This window comes from Nerophis ophidion, linkage group LG05, assembly GCF_033978795.1.
Source record: "Nerophis ophidion isolate RoL-2023_Sa linkage group LG05, RoL_Noph_v1.0, whole genome shotgun sequence".
NCBI lineage: Eukaryota > Metazoa > Chordata > Actinopteri > Syngnathiformes > Syngnathidae > Nerophis > Nerophis ophidion.
In genome coordinates, this window is record NC_084615.1 from 80,563,529 (window position 1) to 80,574,911 (window position 11,383).

Genomic DNA, 11,383 nt, shown 5'->3' on the forward strand with positions numbered 1-11,383 from the left:
ATTAGGTTTGGTTTTATGAGCAAATTGTGTCCAACATGTCTTATTTCTCCTTTTTGCAATGGTGGTTAGAATCTGTCTCCATGGTAACCTCTCCAAAGTCACAATCATCCGTTTGTTCATCCGACTCAGACACAATCATCCTTGAAGACACGCCTACCAGAAAGCGTCAGAGGCTGGACTCTGAAGCGATGCAAGTAAGACTTCATACAGGCACTCATGCTTTCTATTGAACAAGGATTCAAATGGTTCAAACAATGGTCATAAATTGCATCGTATGAGGGCTATGTTTAAGTTCTGTCCAGATTTTAACATTGTATTGTACTAAATATAGATTTCTTTAACTGTTTTATATTTTGGTTTGATATTTTTATTTCAGCTGGTGAAATCCATTCTTACCCCGACTTAAACAAGTTGAAAAACTTATTGGGGTGTTACCATTTAGTGGTCAATTGTACGGAATATGTACTGTACTGTGCAATCTACTAATAAAAGTATCAATCAATCAATCAAACCAAGAAATCGGGTGGAGAAATATATAATAAACGAATACAACCAAACAAAGTCCTTGACAGAACAGAGCAGAAGAAAATTGGTGAATATATTGGCAGCTGAGATGACGGAGAAGAATGGGTAAGCTGTTTATTGGTTTTGATTGGCACATGTGTTCTTATTTAGGTTTCAGAGTAATCTAAAGTAAATAATAAACATTTCACTTCATCTTATAAAACGTGTGTATGACGAATAAACTTGAATGTGATTTTTTTTAAGTACATCTCCGTCAAGACAGGTGAAGGAAATGTATGCACAAGGAATTGTGAACTTGTTCCCCAACCTCAGAGACCCGTTTTCCAAGAATGGCTATGTGGGTTACACACTCTTAATTGTTGTTATTGTCGTTATTTTGAGTTTTCCCAAAGTATGTTGTGACTAATAGTGCCTATTTTTGCAATTCTCTTAAAGGAACATTTTTATGGAGAATTAAAAGTATTCAGAGATGCAGTGCTAAAGAAAGGTGATCATCATTTGGAGGTAATCCTATATTATTCTTGAAAAATGTATTGAATAGAATAGTCATATGAGCACTTATTGGTTTTGTTGCATTTGTTGCAATGCTTTTCAGCCAATAGCCAAACATTTTTTCATAAAATTTGGGTCACATTCAGCTGACAAAGTGTTTTGAACTGTGTGTGATTGTCATGAGTCGTATGTCCCTATATTGTTTAGCTTTGGTGGAAGGACCATCTGATGAAGACAAGTCGGGAGGACCAACTGTTGGACGAGTTACCCAATTCCATCCAGAGATTGTCCTGTCTTGGAAGCGATGTCACTGATGAAACATTCGGCTGACGTGGACATGGTCATCAAAAAGATAAAGCTGACATTTGCCCATCGGCATAACATGGTCCTGGACCAACAGCAGTCAAGCAACATTCTGTCTTATTTTCCTCGTTTTAAAGACATCAATGGCTTGGTAATTATCTCAACATTTTCTGTATTAATGTTGTACAACCATTGCACATTTTAACTGTCGTTTACTGTGTAATTTTAAAATTGGTAACTAACTTCCCGCTACAGGTTGAACAGGATTTTGTTCTAATGTTTGGAGAGGATTAATCATACAAGTTTCTGGAGAAGTGGTCAACCACATTCAAAAAGAAGATCTTCCAACAATGCAGAAAGGTTCCCTCCATTTTTGAGCTTGAGGAACTCCTGATAGCAGCTGACCCTCCTGAGGATGGGGCTGAAGTGAACGTTGACTTTGGTAAGATGTTTGTAAGGATAAATTCATTTCAATGAGAAAGCATGTTCAAAATGCGGACTTACAACCATAAATACAACAAAAATTCAAAGTTTTTGGCCTCACCAAGAAGATTTTTGGGGAAAAAAGAGCTTCTTCGGGTGTTTTTAAAGTGCCATATTATATATATATATATATATATATATATATAATATATACTGTCAAACTCGTTTGCACTTGCACTTGCATGGCTTAATCTTTGAGACAAGCATATGCTACTGGCAGGATCAACCAGTATATATATATATATAATAGTAATGAAAATGCCACTGACCTTGCAGTGTATTAAACTTAAGTGTTGGTCCACATTTGAAGTAGGCTATCAAACTTTTTCTTCATCAATTTTGCTGCTCTTCCACTTGATCCCACCGACTGCTCTAGGTCGGAAGAGGCCAGGAGAAGTTTCTGCATCCCGGGCTGAGAAGCATCTTGTGGTCTTCAACAAGGTTTGTATTGTTCTCTAATGAAGGATATTTAGTTTACAATAATTTATGTAATCCTTTCTGTTATATAACCACAACCGTGTCGATCTTTTTATTCTTCTCTCCATAGACTGGATAAAGCATCCTAGAACATCTTGACACCATTATTACCAGCACTCAACCCTATCTCCTGGCTGTTGGAGTGAGGAAGAATACAATCCACGAGTTCTTCATAATTCTCGACAAGAATGCCGTACCTTGCAGGTCACACTCCTCTCTTGGTGCTTTTGATGAACTGTTTAAAGCACACTTTGTGTTTGTGACATCATACCACACCATGCTCCGCAACATGTACACATGCATGCCTTACTCCAAACCATTTGATGTTCAAATGGCGTATGGAACATCATGTTCCATATTATATGATGTCCCATATTGCCATTTCATGCAGACCTAAGTTCACCCTTTATGTGTTCTGTCCCTAAAGTTGATTGTCCTGCATGACAAATAAATAAAGGTTACTAAAGGTATGATATTGTATTACTGTGTTTTGCACTCACTTGCTATTTACAAGACAAGGTTGGTGAGACTTAATTTGACACTGCACAAGAGTAAATCAAGTAGAATGAGCACCATTTTTTTTTTCAGAAATAGTGTGAGGTTTAATAAAAACTGCAATCTTTAGCACATTTTTACTGTTTACTAAATATTTTTTTCTTCACTGCAAGGGAGTGAATAATCATCATATTAGTGTATCATCAAACCTTATCAGAGTTTTATTTCAACACCAAAGCAGTGTTAATGAGCAAATACATTTAACTTGGTGTACAATTATCACCACAGAAGAGTAATTTATCAACACTACTCAAGAGTAATACGTTGAACACTCCACAGTGTTACAATTTTGACTCTATTTAGTGTTCATTTAACTCTATAAATTTAACACGATGGAAAGAGTAAATTTAACACCAGCTCAGGTTAGGACCAAATAGACGTTTGAGTAGTGTTAAATTTAACTCTAAGTGTTGATTTTACACTATAGAATTTACTGTGTTGTTCTGAGGAAATATTACACATTTTTGAGATAGGATTTTTGAGTTTTCTTAAGCTGTATGCCATAATCAGCAATATTAAAATAATAAAAGGCTTGCAATATTTCAGTTGATGTGTAATGAATCCAGAATGTATGACATTTTCATGTTTAGAAAATAAAGGATTTTATCACAATATTATAATTGTCTGAGACAGTCTTGTATATATATATATATATATATATATATATGCATATATATATATATATATATATATATATATGCATATGTGTATATATATATGTGTATGTATATATGTATATATATATGTGTGAATATATGTATGTATATGTATATGTGTGTATATATGTATGTGTATATGTATACCGTATTTCCTTGAATTGCCGCAGGGCATATAGTATGCGCCTGCCTTGAATTACTGCTGGATCAAACTCGCTTGGCAAAATAATTAGTGCATGCTTAGTATCACCGCCTGGTCAAACCCCTGACATCACGAGTGACACTTCCCCTGTCATCAATTTCAAAATGGAGGAGGAATTTCAATACCGGTTATTTGAAATCGCATAAAGGGAAGTAGATTAAGAGCTATTCAGTAGGATTTAAGGTCCAAGCTTACATCACACTCAAATTTTTACTGCATGCTTTTGGTAAGTGCCGGAGTGAGAAGAGGTTTTAAAATATTTAGCGCATGCTTACTTTTACCGCATGCCTTTGGTAAGCAAAGGAGTGAAAAGAGGTTTTAAGTTAATTAGCGTCCCGGCGGCAATTCAAGGAAATACGCCAGTGGTCCCTCAACCGGTCCGCGGACCGATTGGTACCGGGTTGCACAAGAACTAAAAAAAAAAAAAAATATTAAATCAACATTAAAAACACAATATATACATTATATATCTATATAGATCAATACAGTCTGTAAGCACACATGATTGTATTTCTTTATGAAAAAATAAAAAATTAAATTAAACCCCCCCCGGTCCGTGGGACAAATTTTCAAGCGTTGACCGGTCCGCAGCTACAAAATGATACGGTATATTATACATGCATATATATATATATATATATATATATATATATATATATATATATATATATATATATATATATATATATATATATGTATATGTGTATGTGTGTATATGTGTATATATGTATGTGCATATGAATATATATACAGTATATATATAAAAGCAGTAGAAAATGGATGGATACATATATATACATATGCCTTCCGCCTGATTGTAGCTTAGATTGGCGCCAGCGCCCCCCGCGACCCCAAAAGGGAATAAGCGGTAGAAAATGGATGGATATATATATATTAGGGGTGTAACGCTACGTGTATTTGTATTGAATCGTTTCGGTAAGGGGGTTTCGGTTTGGTTTGGAGGTGTACCGAACGAGTAGACATGCTAGCAGCTAGCAGGCTAGGACAACATGTAAAAGCCAGAGCTGGAAGACCCTCCTGCCTCGTTAAGTTCTCCCGTTTGGGAACACTTTGACTGCGTGATACAGCAATGGAGGACAGATGTTTGCCAAGATTGTTCAGCAGCTGCTTCTGACAACACGTCAAACATCTGTTGCACCTTTCCTGGTTCCGGCTCCCATAATGTCTCCCTTGTGCGCACAACCCTTCACACGACCCGGCAGTGGGTCTCCACAGCTCCGGACTCCAGGCTAAATGAAGAGTCCAGCTAGTAGTTGCAAATCCTGGCTTTATTGAGATCTTGCACACAGCCAATCCAACAAAACATCAGCCGCACTCACGCTAATGTCCCTCACCTCGCTCGCTCACACACTCACTGACGTCACATAACAAAGGGTCTCACACACACACACACACACACACACACACACACACACACACGCTACTCTCATAAAACAGTGGTTCTCAACCTAATCAGAGCAAAGCATTTTTGTTTGAAAAAAAGAGATAAAGAAGTAAAATACAGCACTATGTCATCAGTTTCTGATTTATTCAATTGTATAACAGTGCAAAATATTGCTCATTTGTAATGGTCTTTCTTCAACTATTTCGAAAGAAAGATATAAAAATAACTAAAAACTTGTTGAAAAATAAACAAGTGATTCAATTCTAAATGCAGATTTCTCCACATAGAAGTAATCATCAACTTAAAGTGCCCTCTTTGGGGATTGTAATAGAGATCCATCTGGATTCATCAACTTACTTCTAAACATTTCTTCACCAAAAAAGAAATCTTTAACATCAATATTTATGGATCACGTCTACAAAAAACGGCGGGCGGTGTTGATGAAGGTGGACCCGACTTAAACAAGTTGAAAAACGTATTGGGGTGTTAGCATTTAGTGGTCAATTGTATGTACTGGACTGTACTATCTACTAATAAAAGTCTCAATCAATCAATCAAAAAAAGCACTTTATATGTAGAAAGGTTTTGTTAAGAAAAAATTCTGAGCCTTACATTAACTTATTTAGTTTTTTATACATGTTTGATTTTGAGTTTGAGTTTATTTCGAACATGCAAGCATACAACATGATACATCACAATTTCCAGTTTCTCTTTCCAACATGTTCGAAAAGGAGGAGGAAGAAGCATAACAGTTGTTAAAACTTTTGTTCACTTCCTGTTCTCAATGTATTCACAATGTATACTCCATAAGTAATAAGTAATCACAATACAAATAAATAAATAAATAAATAATTGCTTAAATTTTAATCCATACGATGAGATAAATCAGATTATTTTGAGAATGAATGAGTGAGTAAAATCAGAATGTTTATCATGGTTCTTCATTTTTGTACTTTGTTAACACTTCCAGTTTGAAGAGTTTCTTGAAATGGATCATATTAGTACATTGTTTGATTGCTTTGCTTAATCCATTCCATAATTTAATTCCACATACTGATATACTGAAGGTCTTAAATGTTGTACGTGCATACAAATGTTTTAAATTACATTTTTCTCTAAGATTATATTTCTCTTCTTTTGTTGAGAAGAATTGTTGTATATTCTTGGGAAGCAGGTTATAGTTTGCTTTGTGTATAATCTTAGCTGTTTGCAATTCCACTATGTCGTGGAATTTCAGTATCTTTGATTCAATAAATAAAGGGTTTGTATGTTGTCTATATCCAACATTATGTATTATTCTAACTGATCTTTTTTGTAACACTGTTAGTGAATGAAGTGTACTTTTGTAATTATGTCCCCATATTTCTACACAGTAACTCAGATATGGTAACACTAGTGAGCAGTAGAGAATATAAAGTGATTTTTGGTCTAGAAAATATTTGGCTTTATTCATTATTGATGTATTTCTTGCAACTTTATGTTGTATATTTTTTACATGAGATTTCCAGTTCAATTTATCATCAATCATTATACCTAGAAATTTGGTTTCATTTACTCTTTCAATTTCTATTCCGTCTATTTGTATTTGTGTTTGACTTTCTTTTCTACTGTTACCAAATAGCATTATTTTAGTTTTACTGAGATTCAATGATAGTCTGTTTTTGTCAAACCATTTTTTTAATTTGTTCATTTCTTCTGTTATTATTTGTATTATCCTCCTAGTGTTCTCTCCTGAACAAAACGCTGTTGTATCATCCGCAAATAATACTAACTTTAAATCTCTTGTAACTTTACAAATGTCATTTATATAGAGATTGAATAATTTAGGTCCTAGTATTGATCCCTGAGGTACACCACAGGAAATATTTAGTGTTGTAGAAGTGTGTTCACCTAGCTTCACGTATTGTTTTCTGTTTGTTAGATAACTTCTTATCCAATTTAAGACTAACCCTCTGATGCCATATCGTTCCAGTTTTTTTATTAAAATATTGTGATTAATTGTGTCAAATGCTTTAGTTAGATCCATAAACACTGCTGCCGCACATTTTTTACTATCTATTGCATTGGTCATTTCTTCTGTGATTTCAATTAAAGCCTTTGAAATTGAAACATTAGCTCTGTATCCATATTGGTTCTCTTCGAGTATTCTATATTTATTTATGAAACTCTCTAATCTGTTATTGAACAGTTTTTCAATGATTTTAGAAAATTGTGGAAGTAAAGAAACAGGTCTATAATTTGTAAATAGATGTTTATCTCCAGTCTTATAAATTGGTGCAACTTTAGCTATTTTCATTTAGTTTGGAGATGTACCTGTTTGAAATGATAGGTTACTAATATACATTAATGGTCCTGAGATCTCATCAATAACCTTTTTTATCGTATCCATATCAATTCCATTACAATCAGTTGAAGTCTTTGATTTACATTTTTTCACAATTTTAACTATTTCCTCCTGTGTCACATTACTGAGGAACATGGAGTTGGGATTTCGCTCTATGTTATCATAATAGTCCTCAATTGAAACTGGGTCTGGAATCCTTTCTTCTAATTTTGGTCCAATATTTACAAAGTGGTTATTAAAGCTTTCAACTACTTCCTTTATGTTGTCATTATGTTTATTTCTGTCTAAGAAGTATTGGGGGTAATCCCTCTTAGTGCCATTTTTAATAATGCTATTGAGAATGCCCCATGTTGCTCTCATATTATTTTTGTTCCTGTCCAATAATTCACTATAATATTCTTTTCTACATGATCGTAGTATGTTTGTTAACTTGTTTTTATACTTTTTGTACTTAACTTCTGCCTCTGTAGGTCTTTGTACTATAAATTTTCTATATAGCGTATTCTTCTTCTTACAAGCATTTTTTAATCCTTTTGTCATCCATGGTTGATTATTCTTTCTATGTTTACTACTGAGTTGTCTCCATGGACAATGTTTGTCATAAAGTATTATGAACTTGTTTAAGAAATATTCATATGCTTCATCAACCTCTTCTTCATTGTACACATTGTCCCAATCTTGCTTTTGTTGCTCCATTTTGAAAGCAATCATCCTCTTCTCTGTGCACAGTCTTTGAAATGTCCTTTTGTCTTCCATGTTCTTTTTGCAGTTTCCATCATATATTGTAAAAACTGGCAGATGATCCCTAAAGTCGGTTATAAGTAGACCACTTGTAGTGTTATTATCAAAATCATTAGTAAAAATATGATCAATAAGCGTGGCACAGTGTCCTGTGATGCTGCTTGGCTTTGTGATTTTAGGATATAAACTGATGCTGTACATTGTATCAATGAAGTCATCAATAGACTTTTGCTTGTTAGGGTTCAATAAGTCAATATTAAAGTCACCGCATAAGAAAATTATTTTTTGACCATTGTCCATGTAAGTTGCCTTGATCCATTCTTCAAATGTTTCTATACTTGACTTAGGTGATCTGTATATACAACTAATTACTATGTTTTTGCTATTTTCCTGACATATTTCAATGGTAATACATTCTAAGATGTTATCTATAGCAAATGACATGTTTTTTACCACTTTGTAGTTCAGGTTCTTCATCACATACACAGCTACTCCTCCTCCATTTTTGTTGGTTCTGTTAATATAGTTTAGTTCATATCCTTCCAGATCAAAATCTATTCCTTTTTTATCATCAATCCATGTTTGTGTGATGGCGATCACTTTGAAGGGTTTGTTGATGTGCTCCAAAAAGTTCTTAATGTTGTTGTAGTTTGCATACAAGCTTCTGCTATTAAAATGAATAATTGACAATTTGTTGTCACTTTTAATGTTGCTATTGTATTGCTCATCTGTGTAATAAAAACAATTATTACTAATGTGGGAAAAAAAAATTGTATCTGGATCTATATCGTTTTCCAAATCCTGGTTTTGTAGTTCCATATTTCCTTGCTCAACAATCTTTGATGTGGTTTCAATAATCTCTATAAGTGTATATGGATGCAGTCCTGAATCTAGGTCTTCTTTTTTAGTCGTCCCTTGCAGCGTAGTCGTGTTGATGTTGAATTTAGGTGCTTGTTTTCTGTCAGAGTCCATTATCATCATTGCTGTGGAAGCTGTGTAAACTTCAAATTTGTCCAGGTCTTTGATGTCATTGACAACAATTACTCTTGCTTCTGGACCTCCATTCAGCTTAATGTAGATTTTACAGTTGGCGCTCCAAGTTCCATGGATTTTTCCCTGCTTTCTCAAGTCGCGTGCTTTCTTGGCGATTCCAGCATTACGTTTAGTGAGATGCTCATTCATGTACACATTTGTTCCCTTCAGCTTCTTTCCCTGTCTCAGCAATGCCATTTTAGATTTTCTGTTTACAAATTTCACAAGCACGACTGGAGTGGCGTTGTTGTCTCTTCTGTTCAGTGGGATGCATGTTTCGATGGTATTAATGTCGATTTCAATTTCCTTTGATTGCAGGAAGTTGACCACTTGCTGTTCTGCCGAGACAAGGTCCATTTCATCTGGTTCACCTTCATTATTCACAGCCTTTGCATATGATCTTGGTTTAATTCGGTGCCCTGTCACAATGATATCATTCATTCGTTTATCCTGCTCCATTTCATCTATGATATTCCACAGCATGTAGTTTTCTTCTTGAAGGGTCTTCATTTGTTGGCGCATTTCTTCTTGAAAGGTCTTCATTTGTTGGCGCATTTCTTCTTGAAAGGTCTTCAAATGTTGGCACACATCAGAGACTTCATTTTTTCTGGTGATGATTTGAGTTTACAGACTTTCTGTTGTGATCCGGCTTCCGGATCACACATCTCTAGCATGTTTGTCTTTTTTGTATTGTCCTACTATGTTTTGATCATGTTTTGGACTCTACCGATCCCGTTTGTTAGCGCACTTCCTTATTTACATTCATCACCATGACAACTTATTTGCTCCTCCTGCATGGCTCATTCACACACCGGTTTGTAATTATGTTTTCTGTATTTAAGCCCCTCTGCTACCTAGTTCGCTCTCGCCAGTTTGTTTGCACCTGCAACCGTTACGTGAGTGGTCTCTGTTTATTTTTCTGCTTGCTAAATGTAGCTTGCCTCCGCGCGCTTGGCTCGCGCTTTATGGACTTCGAACTCTGTCTTCTGTGTATATTAGCATTTAGTTTTCTGTGCTCAGACACGCCTTTGATTTGCTCTTTTGTACCAGTGTTCTTTTGTAACTTCATATTAAAAGGCTGTTCATACCTTCATTCCTGCCTGCTGTGATCCTGCGCATCGAGAGGCGACACTCCCCGCGCATCCACGATGCCGCGCAAACGTAACAGAAACTGGCGAGCAGAAACGCGTCACCTCGCGCTGGATCCTCCAGGACACCGTTCCCGACAAGCAGCATACCCGACCAAGTACTCCTCCGCTCCAACCCAAGACTCTTCTCTACGGGTTGGTACTTTATTCACTTCTCCCGTTCCCAGTCACCATGTTATTCCCATTAGCATCCCACCATCTTCCGCCTTCCCTGTCACTCACAGTGACGTCACTCCGTTCACGCCCCCCTATGACGTCACCGTTAACACCTTAGTGGATTCCTCTGCACATTTTTTTGACCTTAGTGACGAGGAGTTTTTTGAAGATGAACTTTCTCCCATTCCACCCAAGGACCTAATTTTATATAAGAAAATTTTCAAGGATAATTGTAGCACATCCAAGCCCAGTCACACCCCCAACAATGACTTTAATAATATAATTAATTATTACCAGGACATTTTCCGCCACTACTATGACTCTAGTCAGTCTTCACCCCCCATACCCGCTTCCCCCCCTCTCAAGTCTCGTTCTCCGCCTGAATCCGTGCCTTTTTCCACCTCATTTAGTGAGGATTTTGAACATTTTAGAGGGGAGGAGCCTGCCCTCCTCCAAACCTCCCACCGCCCGCCCTTACGGTCAGCCTCTGTCCAACTGGGCCCCGTCTGGAATCCGGGTCTTGAGGGGAGGGCCAGTATTACTACTAAGCCTCCTAGACCTCCACCACCGGTGTTCACCCCTGTTAAACCTGTTAAGCCACTACGGCCTCCTAGACCTCCTCCACCGGTGTTCTCCCCGGTCAAGTCACGCCCTCTTAGACCTCCTCCACCTGTGTTCCGTCCGTGCCCTAGTTCTAGTTTTAGTCACAGTCTCTCTCAGAGTTCGAGTCCCAGCCTTCTTCGTAGCCCATGCTCTAGTCCTACTCGTAGACCGACTTGTAGACTGAGTCGTAGTCCAAGTCCTGGTCCGAGTTTCCGTTCTGATTCTAGTTGTAGTCCTAGTCTTTCTCGTAGTCGTCGTAGT

General features: G+C 36.5%; 1 long non-coding RNA gene across 1 annotated transcript; it reads left to right on the forward strand.

Annotated features, from left to right (window-relative positions):
• The first annotated feature begins 1,228 nt into the window (after positions 1-1,228).
• On the forward strand, positions 1,229-2,696 carry LOC133552423 (uncharacterized). Its single transcript, XR_009806718.1, has 4 exons — positions 1,229-1,471; positions 1,576-1,762; positions 2,180-2,244; positions 2,351-2,696. It is a non-coding gene; the product is annotated as an uncharacterized LOC133552423 (long non-coding RNA).
• Positions 2,697-11,383: the final 8,687 nt, after the last annotated feature.